General features: G+C 41.7%; 2 long non-coding RNA genes across 4 annotated transcripts in view; one reads left to right on the top strand and one right to left on the bottom strand.

The window, feature by feature from the left end:
• Positions 1 to 9,792, top strand: part of LOC136374088 (uncharacterized) — a 212,896-nt gene extending 203,104 nt beyond the window's left edge. The window contains exons 2-3 of one of the 3 annotated variants that reach the window (XR_010745820.1): positions 6,534 to 7,694; positions 9,147 to 9,792. This is a non-coding gene — a long non-coding RNA (uncharacterized lncRNA). Of the gene's footprint in view, positions 1 to 2,519; positions 3,785 to 4,812; positions 4,853 to 6,533; positions 7,695 to 9,146 lie in introns of those variants that run through there. The other 2 variants (XR_010745822.1, XR_010745821.1) reach the window with 2 other exon arrangements.
• A 3,055-nt stretch (positions 9,793 to 12,847) lies between these two features.
• LOC136373806 (uncharacterized) lies at positions 12,848 to 16,993 on the bottom strand. The gene is made up of 2 exons (XR_010745741.1): positions 14,124 to 16,993; positions 12,848 to 13,423 (listed from the first exon to the last, which is right to left on the bottom strand). It is a non-coding gene; the product is annotated as an uncharacterized lncRNA (long non-coding RNA).
• Positions 16,994 to 19,368: the final 2,375 nt, after the last annotated feature.

Raw genomic sequence — 19,368 nt, 5'->3', positions numbered from 1 at the left:
TTCGGGATAAACTGTAGGAGGAGGCAAATGTTCTAAGGGGTCCCAATTATGGCTAGCTTCTTTTTGGTTCTTCTGCTTTTCATTCCTTTGTTTCCCTTGCTGTAACTTACATATTTTTGTTGTTTTATTTTTGATTACTTGTTTTTGCCAACAAATAGCATAGAGTATCTGTTCAATACTTGAATCTCCTCGAGATTTCAAGTATTGAGTTAATTGTGAACACATCCAGGGGTCTCTAGTTCCACACCATGGCCATTTTGCAGGTAAATTTAGGTTAGGCCAAGCTTCTATGCAATAATGGATCATCTTGATTCTGTCTAAGCTTTTAGTGGCCTCATCAACCTCCCATAGTTCTAACATTTGTCCTAGTGGACTGTCTGGTGGAATATTTCTTATCTTTTTCTCTCTTTTCTCCTCAACTGGCTCCACTCTACTTATGTACGCCCCCATTTTCACTGGGTCTCAAATAAAATCTACGGTGCTCTTACTCTGACAGAAACTTTACTTCAGGGCAACACAAAGCAAAATTATCTGACCTTGTTTTAACTAAACTTCTTTAAGGTGCCCCTACACACACACAAGTTTGAAGGCGGGCAATTCAAATTTTAACTCTCACTCACTCTTTGAACACTCGTAAGTAGCCCCAGGGACCCTCTCTTAGGGTTTGGGCACTACCCCTGCCAGTGCTCGGAATGCCCCACAGGTAGCCTGGTGACCCGCCCTTAGGGCCTCAGCCACTACCCCTTGGCCAGCACTCCTTTTCTCTCCTGTACGTCAGGCAAATCCCCGTAAGCGGCCGGTCAACCAGGGCCCAGGGTTCCAGCCACCACCTACTGCCAGGATTTGGATATACAGCATGCAATGTACTCACTCACTCTACCTAAAAGTCCCTCGCACTCTGGGACTCCCCTAACTCTTACTCCTCTGCACCCGGACAGCGTACCTCTTCCCTGGGTACCCCCAACCAATGCAGACTCTTTTATCCCAGCACCCCGACAGCTACCCCAGCCAGTCTCTAAAGCACCCCAAAAGCAGCCTATCTTTGCTACCTCAGCCGGTACTCAGACATTCTGGGCCGTAGCCTCAGCCAGTGCTCTCTTTCTCTCCCCACACCCCGCTAGTTACCCCAGCCAGTACCAACTCACAAGCCCTGAAAGTAGCCTGGGCAACCCGCCCTTAGGGTTCCAGCCGCTACCCCAGCCAGCGCTAGTCTCCTGTGACACTCCGGGCTATAACCTCAGTCAGTGTGGTGCGTGCTTTACACTGCTCGAGCCCTTTCGCACGCTTGAAATTGGCCCAAGCCATTTCTGCCACCCACTTCTTTGACGTGCCACTCACTCTCTCCTCCGCACGTCCGGAGGGGGGCGCCTATGCCCCTGGAGACGCCTCAGTCTCTCTCAGTTCACTCACTTCCTGCTTTGGGGGGTCCGAGCTGCCGGGCCCCCCCTCATTCACTCCACATTCGCTCGTCTCCAGTCCCGCCACCGGTTGTTCTTACTGATGCTCCTCAGTGGCGTCCCACAAGGCTAGTGAGCGTCGTCCTCTGGTCCAGGATGTCCAGCTGTCCAGGAGGTCCGGGATCGGGCTGCGTCTTCCCGTCCTGGTCCTCTTCTGGGCGTGGCTTAGATCCTGGCGAGCCCCCAAATTGTTATAAACGGGCCAGGAGACTTGCTCCTTTGAAAAGCCTTTATTAGTCAGCTCTTTCAAGGGGGAGCTTGAGGGGTCGCCTGCGCCGCCGCTGCTCCTGTCGCCGTTCTCGCTCCTGTCGCCGCTGAGGATCAGGTGTCAGGCGAATCTGCTGCTCTCGCCGCAGCAGAGTCGGGAGTTCTGGCCTCACGCGAATCCCCCGGAACTCCACTGGGCTCGTGTGGTCTAGGGGCGTCACTTCTTCCCAGTCTCTTTGTGGTTATGGCGAGGCGGCAGAAGCAGAATTCGGTCTCTAGGTAGCTGAGGGTCTTCTTGGTGTTGTAGTGTCTCCCTTTTATCTGGATTTTGTGCTGGGTCCCGGCTTTTGGGTCCGCTTGCCGGCAACTGCACTTCGGTTTGGAGCGGTGCACCATGGAAGTCTTTGGATTTTCCTATTAGGCGGGGCCGGCAGTTCGAGGAGCCGGCGGGGAATGGGGACAGCCTAGCCCGACGGAAGGGGAAGGGAACCCGGGGTTTTAGAGGGGGTATACAACTTGGAATAAGGTTTTGAGGGTACAAATTTTGGTACAAACAGCATAACTTTCTTAGGTTACAACTGGCATAACATTTTAAACAGCATAACTTTTTTAACAAATGGCAGACTGTGTCAAAAATGGGAATTTCTTACATTTCATTCATTTCAAGGAAGACCACCTTGTCTCGACTGTTTCCATCACCCTGATCAGGTTGTATTCTGACTCTGTCAGTGGTTTTTCTTTTTGTATTTATTTTGTTTTATTGTATTGTATTTTATTTTCCTTTTCTTTTCATTAAATTTTATTTCTGACTTAGAGCCTCTCACTTGGTTTGTTTTCAAAACCACAACACACTCCAATCCCATCTGTAAAGAAGAGAGAGGAGCAAAACAAATCATGTGAACAAGGTCACTGAAACTGTGGATTTGTTTGCTGACTTTTCAAGCTGGAAGGGGTGTATCTTAGTATTTAGTCTGTTCTTTCTAATCAATGTAATAGTATCCAAAATATACAAAAATATGCTTTAGAAACAAAAGCCTAAAAATCAACAAGGTCCTCCAGAAACAAATGAAAACCAGTAAACCAAGAACAGACTGATTGGAGCTGTGCCTGAGTGCTATGTGTCTTTGACTGAAATAACTAGATCTTACATGTCAAGGGATTTGTCAATTGCTGCTTCAGTGCTGTTGCCACTCAGGGAGGATGCTGAAAATTGGACAGCTCCTGGTTTTTCAAGGATTTTGTGTCTGTGCCTCCAATAAAAGAAAGCAAACCAAGAGAAATCTGGAAAGCTTAGCACTGAAAAACCTCTACCTTGACATTTGAAACATAAATGCTGAAAAGAGAGGTGCAGTATTGCGGAAGACTATGAGATAAAAGTTGAGGTAATTTTAAGTGTTTGCATGCACTAAAGGACTTCCCATGTCATTTTAATGCATGGGAAGTCCAGTGTTCATTCATTTCATTAAAATATAAAGGGTATGCAAGGAATCACTGCTCAGTGTGCAGACATCATCTCTTTTCAAAACAAGTGTTAAAATTTAACTCAAAAAAAGTATTGCAGAGCATTCTTTGCTTCTTCCTCAAATGGACACATAAGCAAATATAAAAGAACATTTTGCATCTCATGAAAGTGGCAATTTTCTCCAGGTATGAGAATTTTGAATATCTCAAGAAGAATAAATACATAAAAAATACTTTGCTACAGTTTTCATATACTGATACTCTATCCTTTGACATTACTGACACAGCTGCAGATTAGAAGATCCTGTCGTCGTTATGTATAAGGAAGGATGTTCATGACTTGTTTTTCACATGTGACCCATTTTCTGAGTTGTTAGCCCAAATGGGTAAGAAGCTTCTGTAAATTTGCTATTTCAGCACCTTAGTTTCTTCAGTGTAACACCCTCAATACAGTCAGTATCCAAATGAATTATTGTTAAGCACTGCAAAAAGCAGATCACAGATGTTTAAAATAACAATTTTGATAATAAAAGTTCAAAAAGTTAGTCAAGCCCTGGGATATCCTTTGGGAACTTGTGTTTTGAGGGTGTTTCTGCATTTCTTAAAGTGATCAACTCAAATGCCTACTGCCTTCAGGGAAGACAGACAAGAGGAACAGGGTAAGACTCTTAAGAGGATTTGGCTTGACTACTAAATGTGGGGGCAGAGTTCTCTCTGATTAGTGTGAGGCTCCCTAAGACACAGGCACACTGTCAGGTCCATGCACTCGATTCATGGGAGATACTCCACACACCCCCATCTCACTGCCTTCCCCAAAAGGAAAGGGCTGTACACACTTAGCACTATGCTTTAGCCCAAGTGACCTTCCGTGCCACTCATGCTTGTGTCTTAGTAATACAAAATTTCAAATGGTTTTATCTTAAATGATTTTGTAAGTAAGGAAAACTTGAATAAAAATGTGAACGGCACCGGGAAACATGGAGAAAAACACATCAGGAGTTAAAAGAACTTACAAATTGACATAAAAGGCTAGTTGGTGAGGAGACAAGTGATTTCCAGTCCTCTTCCTTTACAGCATACTCCAATTGAGACACAGATAAATACATGAGCCTGTTTAGAAAAATAATATGCTCTCATTAGACCAAGAAGGAAGGAAAGTCAATAAAGCAGGAAACGAAATGAGATTCAATGAGGAAAGCAGATAAAGGGAAACTGAGTCTATTGCCAAATTTGAAAAAAAAAAATTAAAAAACAAACAAAAAAAACCCCCTAACAGACAAACAAACAAACATGGTGTATTTTTTATTCATTTTTGGTGAAAAAAAATCTATTTCCATAAGCCTTTCACTACTATGTGATTACACTGCCAGTTTTTGACAGTGGTACCACTGTCCTAAGTAAGAAATTTTTCAAGGCCTTCAGCTGATGGTGGTGAGATTCCTGTGAGCATCTGGGGTTTTTTGAGCTACAGTCACCAGTATAGTTAACAGCATAAGCATCATCCAGCTTGAAGCTCTTTTCATGGTAGAATTTGATGCCAGCTTTCATGACTTCAATTAGTTTCAGGGCCAGTCAGCTGGCAGTGACTGTTCAACTTTTAAAAAAATACAGAAGGAGCAAGCAAATAAAGCAAAATTATAACCAAGTTGTTGTCCACAATGGCCAGACTCTCATTTCTCTGACCAAAATGTCTCACAGCTCATGGCTGCTGAGGAAACAGATGATGGGTGAGTTTATCAGGCACCAGGGTCTGAAGTAATGCTCTGTGCTGCCTCCTGCCCTGCAGTTTCTGAGTTCAGAAAGCACCCTTTTGGCACAGTGAGGTGGTGGATAATTGTAGTGGTTTGACAACAAAGCCAATGAGAGACTCCAAGCCAGAAATACAATTTAAATAGATGGGAAAAAAAAGTAAAATAAAATAAATGCAATAATACAAAAGACCACTGAGTGTCAGAATACAACCTGAGCAGGGTGGTAAAAGCAGTCCAGATGAGGTGGTCTTGAAGCAGTGGTCATGTAGAAAGGTTTGGTAGATCTGGTCCTCTGGGAGCTCAGTGGGTAAGGGCTCCCTCTGCTGCCCCAAATCCCTGAGTATATGCAGGTGGGAATGCTTGGCTCCTCCTCCTATGAGTCATGCACTGGGTCCTTGATTGTCCATTAAACAGAGGTATCTCCTGGAGACAGTTACCTACAAGTAATGCAGCAAGTCGCTGATTGGCCCATTAACAGAAGATAGTCTGGGGGGAAGGGGCAAGGGAAATCCTGCCCCACCTGGTTTCAACAGCTCATGAGGATGGCCATAGAATCCATACTTTGGAGACATCCTACACTGCAACCCAGGACAATAGTCCGGTGATTCCCATAAGAATTTGGTGCCTGTAGCATCTTCTTTGAGAATACATTCTTCAGTATAAAAATTAAATTTTTTTACTGTGAAGGCAGCTTTTATTCTGAAACCACCAGCTCTAGTTCTGAAAAGAATTTTCTCCTTGGAATTCACTGTCACTTACCAGTGAAACCCCACAGTTTGAGCAGCCTGGCTTTCAAAGCCTGGATGAAAATAATCACAAGAGTGCTCTGAATGTACTTAAAGCTGGCACTTCTCTTCACTACTTCAGTGTCCATAGAATAAAATCTGTGCTTTTTTTGCTTATGTCAGCTGGATTGCTTCAGAAGCTGCATCTGAAATTGCTTGTACAGATTACTTTCATATGGTGCTTTAAAAAAACTTCATGAAAACCTAAGCAAAATACTCCTTCTCTTTAAAAATTTTCAAGTCTCAGTCTAGTCATCTGTAGAGATACTTTTTCAGGTTGTGTTTTGTCCAGTATTTAGGCCTTAGGGTGAATATTCTTAATTTCATATTATTAACAATTTGATACATCCCCTAGTTCTGAATAAAAAGCTCTATTGTAAGACAGTGTGTGAGTACAAAATCAAACAGCATCTCTTCTTAGTAAATAGATGGTTGCATTTACTCAAGTAGTTTCTGATTCCAATGTCTTAATGCACCCACAGGAGAGGTAAAATAATACCCAAAGGGTATAAATAAATACTTTCTTTCCTGCTAGATATGCAAATGGCAAAACTCAGCCATGAGTTCTGTTCTGGCTGTCTATCTACAGGTTTTTTGATTTTGATATTGTTTCCCTCTCCATTCAGACTATCTTACAGGTAGGTTTAAACAGTGTTATATATATTCTGAGGTTAAGAGAACAGAAGGGAGGTAATCTTCATTTATGCAAAAAATTGTATTCTTTCTTTTCAAGTGATCTGAAGGAGTCTGTCAGCAACTCTTGGCAGAAAACAAGTAATTATGCTCAGGACAGGTATTGCTTAAACTTCTCTTTAAGCCATGATAAATGCTCCTACATCAATCGATGGAAAAGATAGATAGATAGATTTTAGATTCCAAAAGGGTCTAAAAGGTGAGAAATGTCCTGTGAAATTTTCAGTGAATTCAAGCTTTTGCTGAAAGTGATAGTCATTTCAAGAATGCCCATCTCTGATTTTTTAAAATTGTTTTAATAAGAGAAGGATCCACATCTTCTCAGGTGATCCACAAAGCTGAGGTAATATCAATTTCTATTGTGCACTATTGTTAGCATTGAAACACATAATCACAGAATGATTATATGTGCAGGTGCTTTTATTAAAGAGCTCTGGGAATCAGGAGTATAGGGTACAGACCAATATCTGACTCCGACATGGATTCAAGATGGACATGGTTTTATACCCTTTTGTTACATAACTGTATATATTAATTATTAAACTTGTATTGTTCTATTGTATACATTGATCGTATCCAACCATGAATTCTTGTAGTTCTCATCAGGCCCCCCAAAGATAATTTCTCATGATTCTTAAACAATCATCATATTCAATTACCAAACAATCATTACATTTAACAATCATATAATTTATCATATTATGATTATGCAGATACAGTTTCACATGATCTAGTAAAGACAAAGCCTAACCTTCATTTCTAGGGCCTACCCAGCCTTGGTTCCCTTTTCCAGGCCTATCCAGCCCAGCCTTTCTTTCCATATTCCCTGAATCTATTGTATACAATTCCCATGATTTTAGAAACATTTTAACCCTCTGCTATCATTATCACAGCAAATTCACTGTGTATATGGCTGTGGAAGGATAATTAATTCATAATTGTTGCTCTTTTTTACATGGATACTGTCCAGTCACCTTACCTGCTCCTGCAGACAATGTCAGTGTCACTAAAAGTGTACTTGCAATAACATCATGTGGCAGCCTCTGGAGCAATTTATGCTGGACAAAGCTGGAAGAGAACTAGAGAAATAGAAACAAATACACATTCTGACTCATTGTTTAACTATTTCCTCCCCAGAAACTATCACTCTTCAATGTCTTTTGGAGATAGAACAATGCCTTTTGGCAGTATTCTCAGAGGCTTAATGGCACTGAAGGGTGTTGATTGTGTTGTGTGCCTTTAGCAAATGGAGATGCCAACATATTAAATGAAAAAAAAGAGTTTCTTCTCAACAAACCCTTGCCCATTCTTAGATGGACCCCCAAAAAAGATACTCCAATGTAAGTTTTTTTTTAATAAATACAATTATTTTCTGATTTCTTTTACTAGTATAATGGAAGAAAATTAAACTCTAGATAAAATTGTGTAAGTAAATTAGATTCCTAACTAGTTGAAAAATTAAGCCACGTTAATCACAAAAAGAATTCAGGAAGTCGATATGAAACATGAAACAGAAATTAAAAATGTGCTTTACTCCCAGTAGAAAATTATAGGCTTTGAAGGACTCGGCATCTCAAAGTCTGTATGCACTTGGGTATTGATGGATGAGATACACAGAAGTGGGCTAGTGGCTTTTCAGTCCTCAGAGAACAGAATAAAATACATCTCTTTGTGTGAATATAAACCTGCCAATAGAAAAATCTAGAAATCTAGACAACAGGAGAAAGATGGATGGTAAAAACTCAAAGGGATGAAAATCTTATGACATCTGACAGAAGAGTGGTACCTTAATCAAAAAGCAGACAAATTAGTCATTGAAGGACTGCCTTTGGAGTCCAGGAGTGACAGTAAATTTTGAAGAGATACAAGGAACTCTGACAGAGTTACGGAGACCAATCAAGGCTTGAGTAAAAGTTGAGTGAAAAAATCTAGATATCTTAAAAAAGTGTATGATTTAGATATACATGTAAATAGATTTAGCATTTAGGGACACGGTTTAACGGCAGGCTTGGGAGTGCTGGATTAACAGTTGGACTGGATGACCCTAAGGGCTTTTTCCAACCTAAATGATCTATGATTCTATGGTTTTATAAAGAAAATGTATTTACAGGCTTGATTTGAGAGGATAAGATTCCATGTAGTGATTCTACCAAATCGTGTGTTGGGGGTTAAGTTTTGTTCCTTTCTTACTCTAAAGAATTTTTTCCCCATAAGTTACCAAGGAAACTAGATGTTGTACTTCAGACTATTTAACAAAACAAAGGGCTGGTTGAAGCTCAGAGGGGGTTGGGGGGTTTTGAGGCAGGTAAAGGCAGCAGAGTTTCAGGTAGCCTGTCTCTCTGGTTTTCAGAATTCAGGGAGAAAGCACAACTGGGTTAGTACTCCTGCTGGAGGATTTCATTGCAGTCCAGTCTTGAGAAATCTGCCATCATCTGCTCACCCTGGAATTCTGAGCTTCTCTACCGCCGCCGTGTGAGAGCTGGGCCAGCCCTGCCCCACTGTCGTGGTTCCATAAGCGCTGCTCGTCTGCTACAGAGTGACCCTGCATCCCCCTGCCCTGCCAGGACACCCTGTCCCTGCCTGCTGGGACATCCTGCCACTCCACAGCTGTGGAGGCTCCCAAAGGTGATGCAGAAAGAACAACGCTCCCAGCGCTTCCATGAAGGGTGTCTAGCCCTTGAATTCCTCTAACCTAGTTGTCTAATCCCTTGTTGTTTAAAGTTAGCAGTTAAAGTTACTTCCTGGTATGTTAATTACCCTACCCCTGATTGGTTGCTGTGTCTTCCCCTCAGTTCTGTATCCTGATTGGTTCTTTTTGGATCCCTTCTCCGGTTGGCTAAGTTTTCAATCAAGTCCCTATTGGTTGCTTTAGCAGACCCCACCCCCTGAGTTAAGAATAAAAATCCGGCTCTCGGAAGCTTTGGGGTCCTTCCTTGGAGAGTTGTTGGAGAATAAAGAAGGCTCCTGAAGAAGACCCCTGTCTCCTGTGGCTTCTCCTGCACCACCTGGATAAACCCCTGCCTAGGAAGAAGCTGGTCCAGCGGCTACAGCCTGGCGGGAGCTGACAGGCTTGATCGCTTTGGTGATTTCACAACTGAGCTCATCACTCTAGAGGAGTGCCTGTGCTGCCTGGGTTGAGGCCATCTCTTATTGGGCAATTCACTCAGGAAGGTCGCGGCACCCAGAAGACCCCTGCCAGGGAACTGGGAGGTTGGCGACACACAGCTACCAAGACTCTTTTTCCACTGTTCCCGGTTTGGTGCTCTGAGGATCCTACAAAGGCCCTGAGACCAAACTGACCTGGGTTTTTATGAAGCAAAGTCCTCAAAGTTCTTGGTACTGTTTTTGTTATCAATGCTATAGTTGGTTTGTTGTTGTTGTTTGTTTGTTTGTTTGTTTATACATACCAGTAAAGAACTGCTGTTTCTATTTCCAAAATCTTTTGCCTAAAAGCTTTTAACTGAAAAAATTATAATTAGGAAAAGGATGGTGGTGGTGGTTTACATTCCCATTCCAAGAGAAGCTCCAGGTTTCCTTGGCAGATATTTGTCTTCCCAAACCAAGACATCATGGTAGACTTATCACTTATACTATGCCCTTTTGAAATGATGGCAGGATTACAGAGCAGGCATGGAAGGGAAAGTGAGGCTCAGTCCTTTCTGCTTTACCTGTTTCTGGGTCTAAATATCCCCAGAGACTGTCCATAAGCCATAGTTATCAGAGCTGAACTGCTCTTGCTAATGGGGCAACCGTACACCAGACATTTCTTAGCTTCTGAGGGCCTCACATTCAGCTTTTACAACTTTGCTGCATGAAAATACTTGCACATCAGTAAAAAAAATTAGGCACTAATGCACTTAAAAATCCACTGACATCAGCCACACAGATATGTGCGTACTTGTATGTATAGACTGGAGTACTTGAGAGTTGGAAACTCTCTAGCAAATATCACCCCATGTGGCTCTCTACCCTAACAATGAAAGCAGAAGGGCAGGTTTCACTTTTTAATTTTCTCTACTTTCTTGAGAGCACTCTCCATGTCCATTACTGTGCATGTCTATCAGTATGCCTGAACTTTTGTAGTTATGGCAATAGTCTGAAAATTGAAAACACAAAAGTACTGCTCTCTCCAACTGTGCATTAATACCTGTTATTGGCAAGGACCATAATCTTTAGAGTCCCTCAGATAGAGATTTAAAAACCTTGCAGTTTGCTAAAGAGCTTATCAGAGGTAATTAAAGCCTGGCAGAGCATACTTGCTTTAAAGAGACCCAAGACTTAATCCATTTTTATGAAACAGAGATGCTGCCTCAGTACAAATTCCCTCCTGATCAATGGCTTCTGTGACAAATCTATTAAACAGCCCTTCTTGGAGTGGTGTAGACAGCATCTCTTGAAACATCAGACTATTGCAATTTCCTATTAATTTTATAAAAGATACTCTGTGAATATGGAGGGAAGAGATGAAACACAGGAGGTATAGCTGTTCCTAATTAAAAGGAAGATTGACCAAGGGGAACTGTCAGGCAGAAACTAATCAGCGTCCATGGCTTTTTAAAGATTGTTTTGCAGTATTTCAATTGCTGAGATAATTTTGCAGTGTGGGAAAAGGAGGATACTAATGAGCCATACAGCTCATTCATATTTGCAGTACTTGTTTTCCTTTTTAATGTCTGTGGGTCTCACCCTTCTCTGAAAATCAAGCAGACTGTGGCTTACCTCGGAGATTTCAGTGCCTGCTGCTCTCTATCATGAGAGAGAGCCTTCTCAATGTCTTGTCTAACTCATCACAGATTAAGCTGCCTGGGAAACTGCGAAACTGGACAGCTTCAGCCCCAGGTTTATTCATACTAGAATCTCCTTATGCAACACTGTTCTGCATCCAGCATGATCTCTTTTCTTTTCATGATCTCATGATCTCATCTCTTTTGGTGCTGCCACACTTGCATAGTCCTTGCAGTACTTCTCATAATGTCACAATTTATTCCCAGACAGAGTGTTAGTGCCAGAAGTCATTGCAGCACTGGAGTTATCTCAGGCTGCTTTACCACACTGATGCTTTACAAGTATTTTTAGCACTTAGTAAAAGTGCTAAGAAGGACATTTCCCCACTCTCAGCCTGAAATGTGTCATCCAGGAAGAGAAGAGCTTTGATAGTGATGGTTAATGGTGAACATCACAAAAGTCACATCTGAAATTTCCAGGTGTTTCATTCATGTGTGAGTAGAACCTTTTTTTTTTTTTTTTTTTAATGTGACTTCACTAAGGTAACAAAGTCATAAACCATCTGTATTTAATTTAGCAATAAATGAACATACAGGACTTGGAAGATCTAAGTGATAAAATTGCTCAGCTCCTGTGAAGGGTGAGTAATTAATTTTGCTATAATTATTATCAAGCCACAGTGAGCAGAGAAGTTGTTTTTTCTCCTTTGAATTACCTCCTTCCATCCAAGTCTGTATTTCAATGAAGATCTTTTATTGTTTAATGTATCTGTCATCATCTGGTGTCAAGATAACATCAGGCAGATGCAAGCACTCTAATTCTATCATTGTATTAATTTCCTTTTGTTTGCCTCAGGAAAGATGTTTTAATTGCTAAGGATAAGGACAAATCCACAGATCTAGAAGCCGAAGGAGAATGAAAACAATGTCAATATTTGCATGACTGAGAAGACTATCTGTCTGTTTGTATAGTTCTATGACTCCTTTTCATTTATGACTGGAAATATCTGACAACAATAAATGAAGAAAGTGCCAGGGGAGATGGGGAGGGTTGCTAAGAACTACACAACCTCTGTATTGAGGGGATTCGGAAGGACTAACATTAGCAAAGGTGTAAACCAAGTGCCAAACATTAATCTTATCGCTACTAGTTTCAGCTCTTATTTCTGAGGACAGGAGAGAGACTGAGACTGAGACTTCACTGAACTTGCCTAGATGTAACTGTATCTTGGTCACATTTTTTCTGGAAGTGAGACTCTTGGATGAGGGGAAATGGGCATTTCATCAGCTCCATCTAGGAAGCTGTTTGCATCCCCACATACAACACATTTTGTGCCACAACAAATTATTTTTTGCACTTGCTACATCCTGAAGTCAGAATTGATCTCTGTTTGGCACAGGACATCTGTAGAGCTCTTCTAGGGTAAGAGACAGCCACCGAGACAAAATGAGACGAAAGTGTCTTAAGAGTGTGTGTGTGTTTGCGTGTGTGTGTGTGTGTGCAGGTGTGTGTGCGTGTATGTGTATATATGTGCATATCAGTGTGGGTATTGGGAGGTTTGGCATGGCTGCACCACTGATGATGCAGAACTGTGGAGTCCAGGTTATTTCAGGCCCCTACAAGCACATCAGCTTCCAGTCATTATCTTGAATTGCAACAGTTTGGTCGTGGATATTAGTGAGGAGCGCACCCAAAGCCACCCCCTTATCAGGTCTTTACAGGTTGTTGTGAACTGTCTTAAGGTCACCTAAAGAATTACCAGTGAGTGTATTTGCTAAAGCAGATTTATTATTGAATTGAAAGCATGAGAAAGCATGTTGGCAAGGTTCACTCTACTGCTTACTAGATGGTTAAAACAGAGAGAAAAACCAAACAAAAATCCCATACCAATCTAAAACTACCTATGTGCAGGCTAGCAAGATGCAGAGTAGGATGGGTGAGGGGGAGGACAGGGGAGGGAGTGTGGAAGGGAGTGGGAAGAGGATAGAAAAGGGTAAGGATGGAAAGGTATTTGCAAGACTCTTGTATTGGGCCACAAGGTTCAGAGTACAAGCCCATGTTAAACTGGGCCCAGACTGGGCCTAAAGTTTATACCAAACACCCAGCAATACTTAAAGCTTAATGTCACTTAAACTTAACAGCACTTAAGCCTAATAGCACTTAAACATGAAACACTTAAAATACTTAAACTTAACAGAAATTAACCGTAACATCACTTAAATTTGACAGAATTTAAAATTAACATCACTTAAACTTTACTTCTCTTGAACTAAACAACACTTAAAATTAACAAAAATTAAACTTAACATAACTGAACCTTAACAGAACTTAAATTTAACAGAACCTAACTGTGGGCTCGATATTTTCGGAGCCTGAGAATTGCTGAGTTCTTTTCAAGGGAAAATTTTTTTAATTTTTTTTTTAAAAATAACGTTTTGTAAACTATAGTCTTTTCTCATAACAACAGGTGTTGTTTGCTAGTTCTGTTACTTAGCTCATAAGAGCAGTGTCAGTCTTATGGACTAATAATGTGCCTTTTTAGCGCAGCATGTTGGAGCTGAATAAATTGTAAATAAAAGTTTCTGATTTCTGCTGCCTTCTGACTGGAGTCCTGTAGCAGAATTTCTTAAGAGAGCGAGGACATGATTTATATTTGGAGTAAGGTTTGAGCTACCCCAGCCTGGGCCCCAGATTCAGGCCTGTGAAGCCTGTAGCACAGTTAGACATTATGTTAAGGTGGGTTTTCTAGGTGTTAATAAGTATAGTTTGTAGTGTGAACATTTTAGCCACCTTAAGAATAAGATAAACTATGTTTGTTTGTATTTTTCTTATGCTGTATACCAATAAGAGAACACCTGTAACTGTAAACCATACAGCCATTTGAGACAGAATAATGGGAGAACATATGTTAACCGTATTGGTTGGATCTGTGTTGCTCTGTCCAGCCTTCCCATATTTTACGGGTTCCCTGTCTATGGAGTCCCATCTTTATTTCTTGTCCTATTGCAACACCTAACCTTAACAAAACCTTACCTTAACAGAACTTAAATTTAACAGAACCTAATATATGTTAAAATCAACAGAACCTAAATCTAACATCACCTAACAACAGTTAAACTTAACAGAACTTCACTTCTCTTAAACTTAATAACATTTAAATGTAACAGAAATGAAACTTAACAGTACTTAACAGAACCTAACTTAACAGCACTTAACCCTAGCACTACTTAACTCTTAATGGCACTTAATAGATGATTTACTTAAACTACTTAGCAATGGATTAATATAGAATTTACTATAGCTTACTTACAGGCCTAACTCTAAAATGCTTTAATTAGAACAATCTTCCTCGTGTATTTGCTCCAATATTTTTACACTTGCATGCACACAAACATAAAGAGTCAGTTCAAGGTCTGTTCAAAGTATACCTGTGAAAAAATACCTTTGAGTTCAGTGAAGTGGTCACTTTGGATGCCTTTGCATCTTTTCAGTGGGCTCAGGGTTGAACCTTGAGGAGCAGGGATATGAATTTAGAAATCATTATTGTTGTTTGGAGATTGTCCTCCAAATTTGTCAAGCTTAAGTGTTTTCTGGCTCTGAGAGGTCCTAATCAGAGGCAGTACGTTGCTGATCGCAACCCCTTGCGGTCCAGGCCTTGAGGAGAGCTCAAAGCATTTCACTTTGGTCCATTGTTTATAATGTCACAAGAGAGTGGGCTTTAGTCATAGTAATTTTCTATCCTGATCTCAATTCAAGTCAGTAACTCTCTTCAAAAGCTCAATAATAAACACATCTCACTTGGGGTTTTTTTCAGGTGAAAAAAATAAGTTTTCAAGACTGTTCTGTAGCCTTATGTTACTGCATGGCCCTGAGACTGACCAGTGCCTCCGAGGCCCAGTGCATTCTGCTAATGAAGGGCTGATGATAAAGGAGAGGAGACAGGGTTCTGTTTGGAAATCCGAGTGCTGCTTATTGTATGCATCATGGGCATAGCCTCGAATGTGGACCAAGGACAAGAGCCAAAAATGGGCCAAGGATCATCTACCAGATAAAAGGGGTGTTTTTACTAGTGCACAGTTCATCCCAAAGGGATTGGGCAGTAAATCTCAATAGTATGTATAGGTAGATTGTAGTAATTCTGTGTTGTGATAGGAGCTGGATAAAGTCACATCCCCTGATACTAGGTGCTTATTTCTATAAACCTAATGAGCATTTGTCAGATCACAGTTCAGCCTATATAATTAAAAAGGCATATTTGAGTTTTCTGCAGTGGAAAAGATGTTCATGTGGGAAAAAACACTTTATCAGATAAATTTTTAATGTACAGAAAAAAATCATGTGTTCTACTGGAGTGAATATTTGCCTGCAAGGAGGTGAATAAATTGCAGGCAGTACCTAACACGTACATAACAGCGTGGGTTCTCTTCTTAGAACAGTTTCTTGCCAATATAGTGAGGAGACTCCCTCTCTTATATTCAGTTTACAGAAACAGTTTCCAAGTAGACAGTTTTTGCACATTTTCCAAGTCAAGATGTTTGCTTTTGGGCAGACATGAAACACTTAAAATGTGGAGTTGTTTCAGCATAACTACTTACCACCAGTTTATCTGACACAGGAACAAGGCAGCTTGGTCTGGTATTAAAAAAACTGGCCACCTACTAAAATTTAGAAAACATCTGTATAAACAACTGCCTTCAGACTGCTCTAATTCTGCTCCTTCTAATCCTGTCACCCTCCAACAAGCCCTCTGGGACCTGCAGAGTCAAACTGGGGGTTTGGAGGGGTTGCTCTGGAGGACCTATGAGTGGCTTTGGGATCTGGAGATGGAGAAGCAGGAGTGGGAGACCAGGAACAAGGAGTTGCGGCACTGGCTGGGGGGGCTCCAGAGGAAGCAGCAGGGGCAGGAATGCCAGGGTAACAACCTCAATCTCTGGGTGGGCTCCATGGAGTTGGAGATGTTGAAATTTCAGACAGAGCTGGAGCAGAGCCGGTGCTAGACTGAGGTTTTGGCAGATGAAAAGTGGCAGCTGTAGGTAGAGGAGCAGTGGTGGTGGGAGCATGGTGAGGCCAAAGGCTGAGAGTGGGTGCTGAAAAAGCAGCTGAAAATCATGAAGGCCAGCCTGAGCCAAATGAAGAAGCATCTGTGGATTCATGTGGACCACGTGGCCAAGCTCTGGGACTTTGAAATATTCCAGAAAACCCTTCTGGAAGAGCAGAAAGAGTAGTGCTTCCACAAGCCAGGAGCTCAAGAGGAATATCCCTGTATTCTGCTCCCAATGGTTCCAATGGAGTCAGACTGGCAGCAGGTGCTGCAGCACCTTCACTTCACCCTCCAGAAGCCCAGGATGCTAGTGCTGAAGTGGACCAAAGGCATCCCACATGGGTTGGGAGTGCAATCCAGAGCTCTACTACAACATCAGCTTCAACGTGTTCCCAGCCAGACCTTACCAGATGAAATATTCCAAAAGATTCAGCTGCTCATCCAAGCAACCCTGGGCAGATATGCATGTTCACCTAAGACCAGATGGGAAGGTTTTTCCTCCAGTTTTCTGGAAATCTACAACAAACCTCAGTGGGATATGATGCTGGGAAAGGGAGATTGTGGAATACAGCTGGAATTCTAACAAACTGGCCTGGGCAGCAACAATCTCCATGTGCACATCATCATCTGGATGTCCATGATGCAGGAGAAGATGCTGGATCTGCTGCAATGCACATGTGCCAGGTTAAACAACTAGTCATCTCACAGGTGCTCCATATGCCAGCTGTATGTCCACAACTGCTCCCTGACTCTGCTGCACCTGACAGGGTCAGAGAGCCTTGACCAAACAGCATCTGGTAGGAACTGGCTCCAGGAAACTCAACCCTCAGTGCCCTGAGGCCCATCACTGTCACCTTCTGCGGAGAAAAAAAAAAGAAAGGGGCACAGTGTCTGCACTGGAACAGCAAATTGATGGGGCTTCTACACTAGACCCTATGGCTCAAAATTTTACATGGACTTGGTGATCCCTGCAAATGGAAAAAGAAGAGAGAGAGGGAGAAGGACGGAAGAATAGAGGGGCAAATACAGTCTGTAAGCTATCTCAAAGCATTGGGGGAAATCTGTAATTCCATACAATGTGCAAACTGATTACCAAAACAAAAAGCAGAATGATTAACAATAAAAAGACAAGTAAAATGTGCAACATTTTATTAAAAATCCTCTTGGCTGTTGGTAATGACTCAAATAAAATATCCCACCAGTGGTGTTCCACATCTGTCTTCACTTTTTCCATCACTCGGTGTCTGCCTTTCACATCATGATGAACAGAATCAGTCTTTTATCCTTTGTCTTGTGCTTGCTTCAACAGCCATCTCAGGTTGTCATGTGGCAGCTGTTAATAATTGCACCTGCAAGGAGGATAAGCTGTCCTTCAGTGGTTAACCTGATCTACAGTAGTGGTGTGCTGACATCATTCCTAGGAAGAGAAAACAATACAAGCCTCAGCCAGGTTTGTTAACAGGTTGGACTAATGACTTTTCCCCATTCAGAATATGTTCTGTGTCTTCAAACACAGTTGAATTGAATAGTCAAGATCTCTTCAGTCCATCAGGACCAGTTTGGTCTTGGCATCCCTCAGGTGGAATCTTGTCTTCTACTACACAAAGTGCTTCCTGCACTGCTGTTGCTGCTTCCCTCACCTTTTCTGAGGCTCAGGGTAGTCTCCTGCAGTTAGAGTTATGCTCTCTGAATTTGAGTTACTAGTTCTGTAAAACAGCACAGCAGTGATTAAAGGCACAGTATTGGCATTCAATTTTCTGTAATAAACTTGTAAGTCACAACTGCCAGTTTGGCTTTTTCATGAGCCAAACAGGAGAATTAGAAGATGAGTGTGACTGAGTGGTAGTACCTCTTTTCTCCTAATATATTACCACCCTGTAAGTGTCCAAACATCTGCCTGCATTGTGCCTGTTGGATTGGCAATATTGGGTACCTCATCTATTAGCAGCACCAAATCTAGCCAGAACTTCAGAAAGTCCACCTTGCTTCACAGCAAACATCCAGGACTGATACACCAGCAATCCTTGGATCAGAGTGCAGGCACTGCATGGAGCAAGCACACTGCAGTCTCTGAATTTCTTTTGGGGGTTAACCCAAATTTGAACCAAAACACCACATTTGCCATCCAGCAAACACCAGGTTCTATAGTTCAGAACACTGAACCCCAAATTTATGTTGTGATATTTTATTGGAAAACAAGTAGTCAGCATATTTCTCACACAGGAGCCATAAATTAAGCTTAGCAGCTTTGCAGATAACACTTGGTCTGTTTACTTTGGTGTTTTTAACTTTTTGCCATCTGGGTGATAGCCGCAGCCTCTTGGCAGCTCACTGTGTTAATACTGAATGTTTTCATTCAGAAATTTCATTAATTGTTAAGGAGAACAAATTGTAATCTGAATGTTTGGGCCATTATTATGTATCCTTTAATATAATTCCACTTGCTGGATTTTAATATCACTTGGTTTGTGGACATAATGCTCTGGCAAATCAATCTCCTGAATTGGAATCTGTACAATGCCCGGTGAATTGGGAACTTGTTTAAGCATCATCTCTACCTTTTCTTCCAATTTTTGGGTTTTTTTCTTCCTTTGTTCCTTCAATGGTTTCTGTAGCTGGTCAAACTTCAATGACAGTAATAATTCAGCTGCCTTCCCTTCCTCTATTTCCTCTGTTAGATCTTGTTTCTTTCTACTATGGTTATCTCCAAAATCCCCCAATAATTACCTTTCCTTACACTCTACCAAAGCAAGTAGAGTCCTAAAATGATCATTCTCAGTCATAAGTTTATCAGCTTGCACTCTCAGTCTATATCCTGTCTCTCTCTCAGGAGCCAATGATGTCTTTAATACCTAATTTTCTGTCAATTTTATCTTTGATGAGCCACCTTATATGTTTCCAATTGCTGTTCCCCAGTTCACTTAATAAGGACAGCAAGAAGTAATTTCCCAGTGCCCAGTTAACACCACCAGCCTGTGGGGCCATAGGAATGATAAGTGTCTCAGGACACTGTGGAGTTCTGATTCCTGTGTCATCCTGTTTATCCCACCTGTGGCAAGGGAATGCGACTTTCCTTTACCCCAGGCACTATACTTCCTCCTCAGGAACATCAGCAGATAATTTATCCATCATTCCTGGGAAATTCCCTTCTGCAACAACCCTCTGAGTTAAGGACCACAGCTCTTTCTGATCGCCCACCACTAAAAACACTCCTGTCCCCTTTGGCCCTCTGCCTCAGACAACCTGAT

Source organism: Sylvia atricapilla, chromosome Z (genome assembly GCF_009819655.1).
Source record: "Sylvia atricapilla isolate bSylAtr1 chromosome Z, bSylAtr1.pri, whole genome shotgun sequence".
Classification (NCBI taxonomy): Eukaryota; Metazoa; Chordata; class Aves; order Passeriformes; family Sylviidae; genus Sylvia; species Sylvia atricapilla.
The sequence above is the reverse complement of the archived record's forward strand: the minus strand, read 5'-3'. Positions and strand labels throughout refer to the sequence as shown.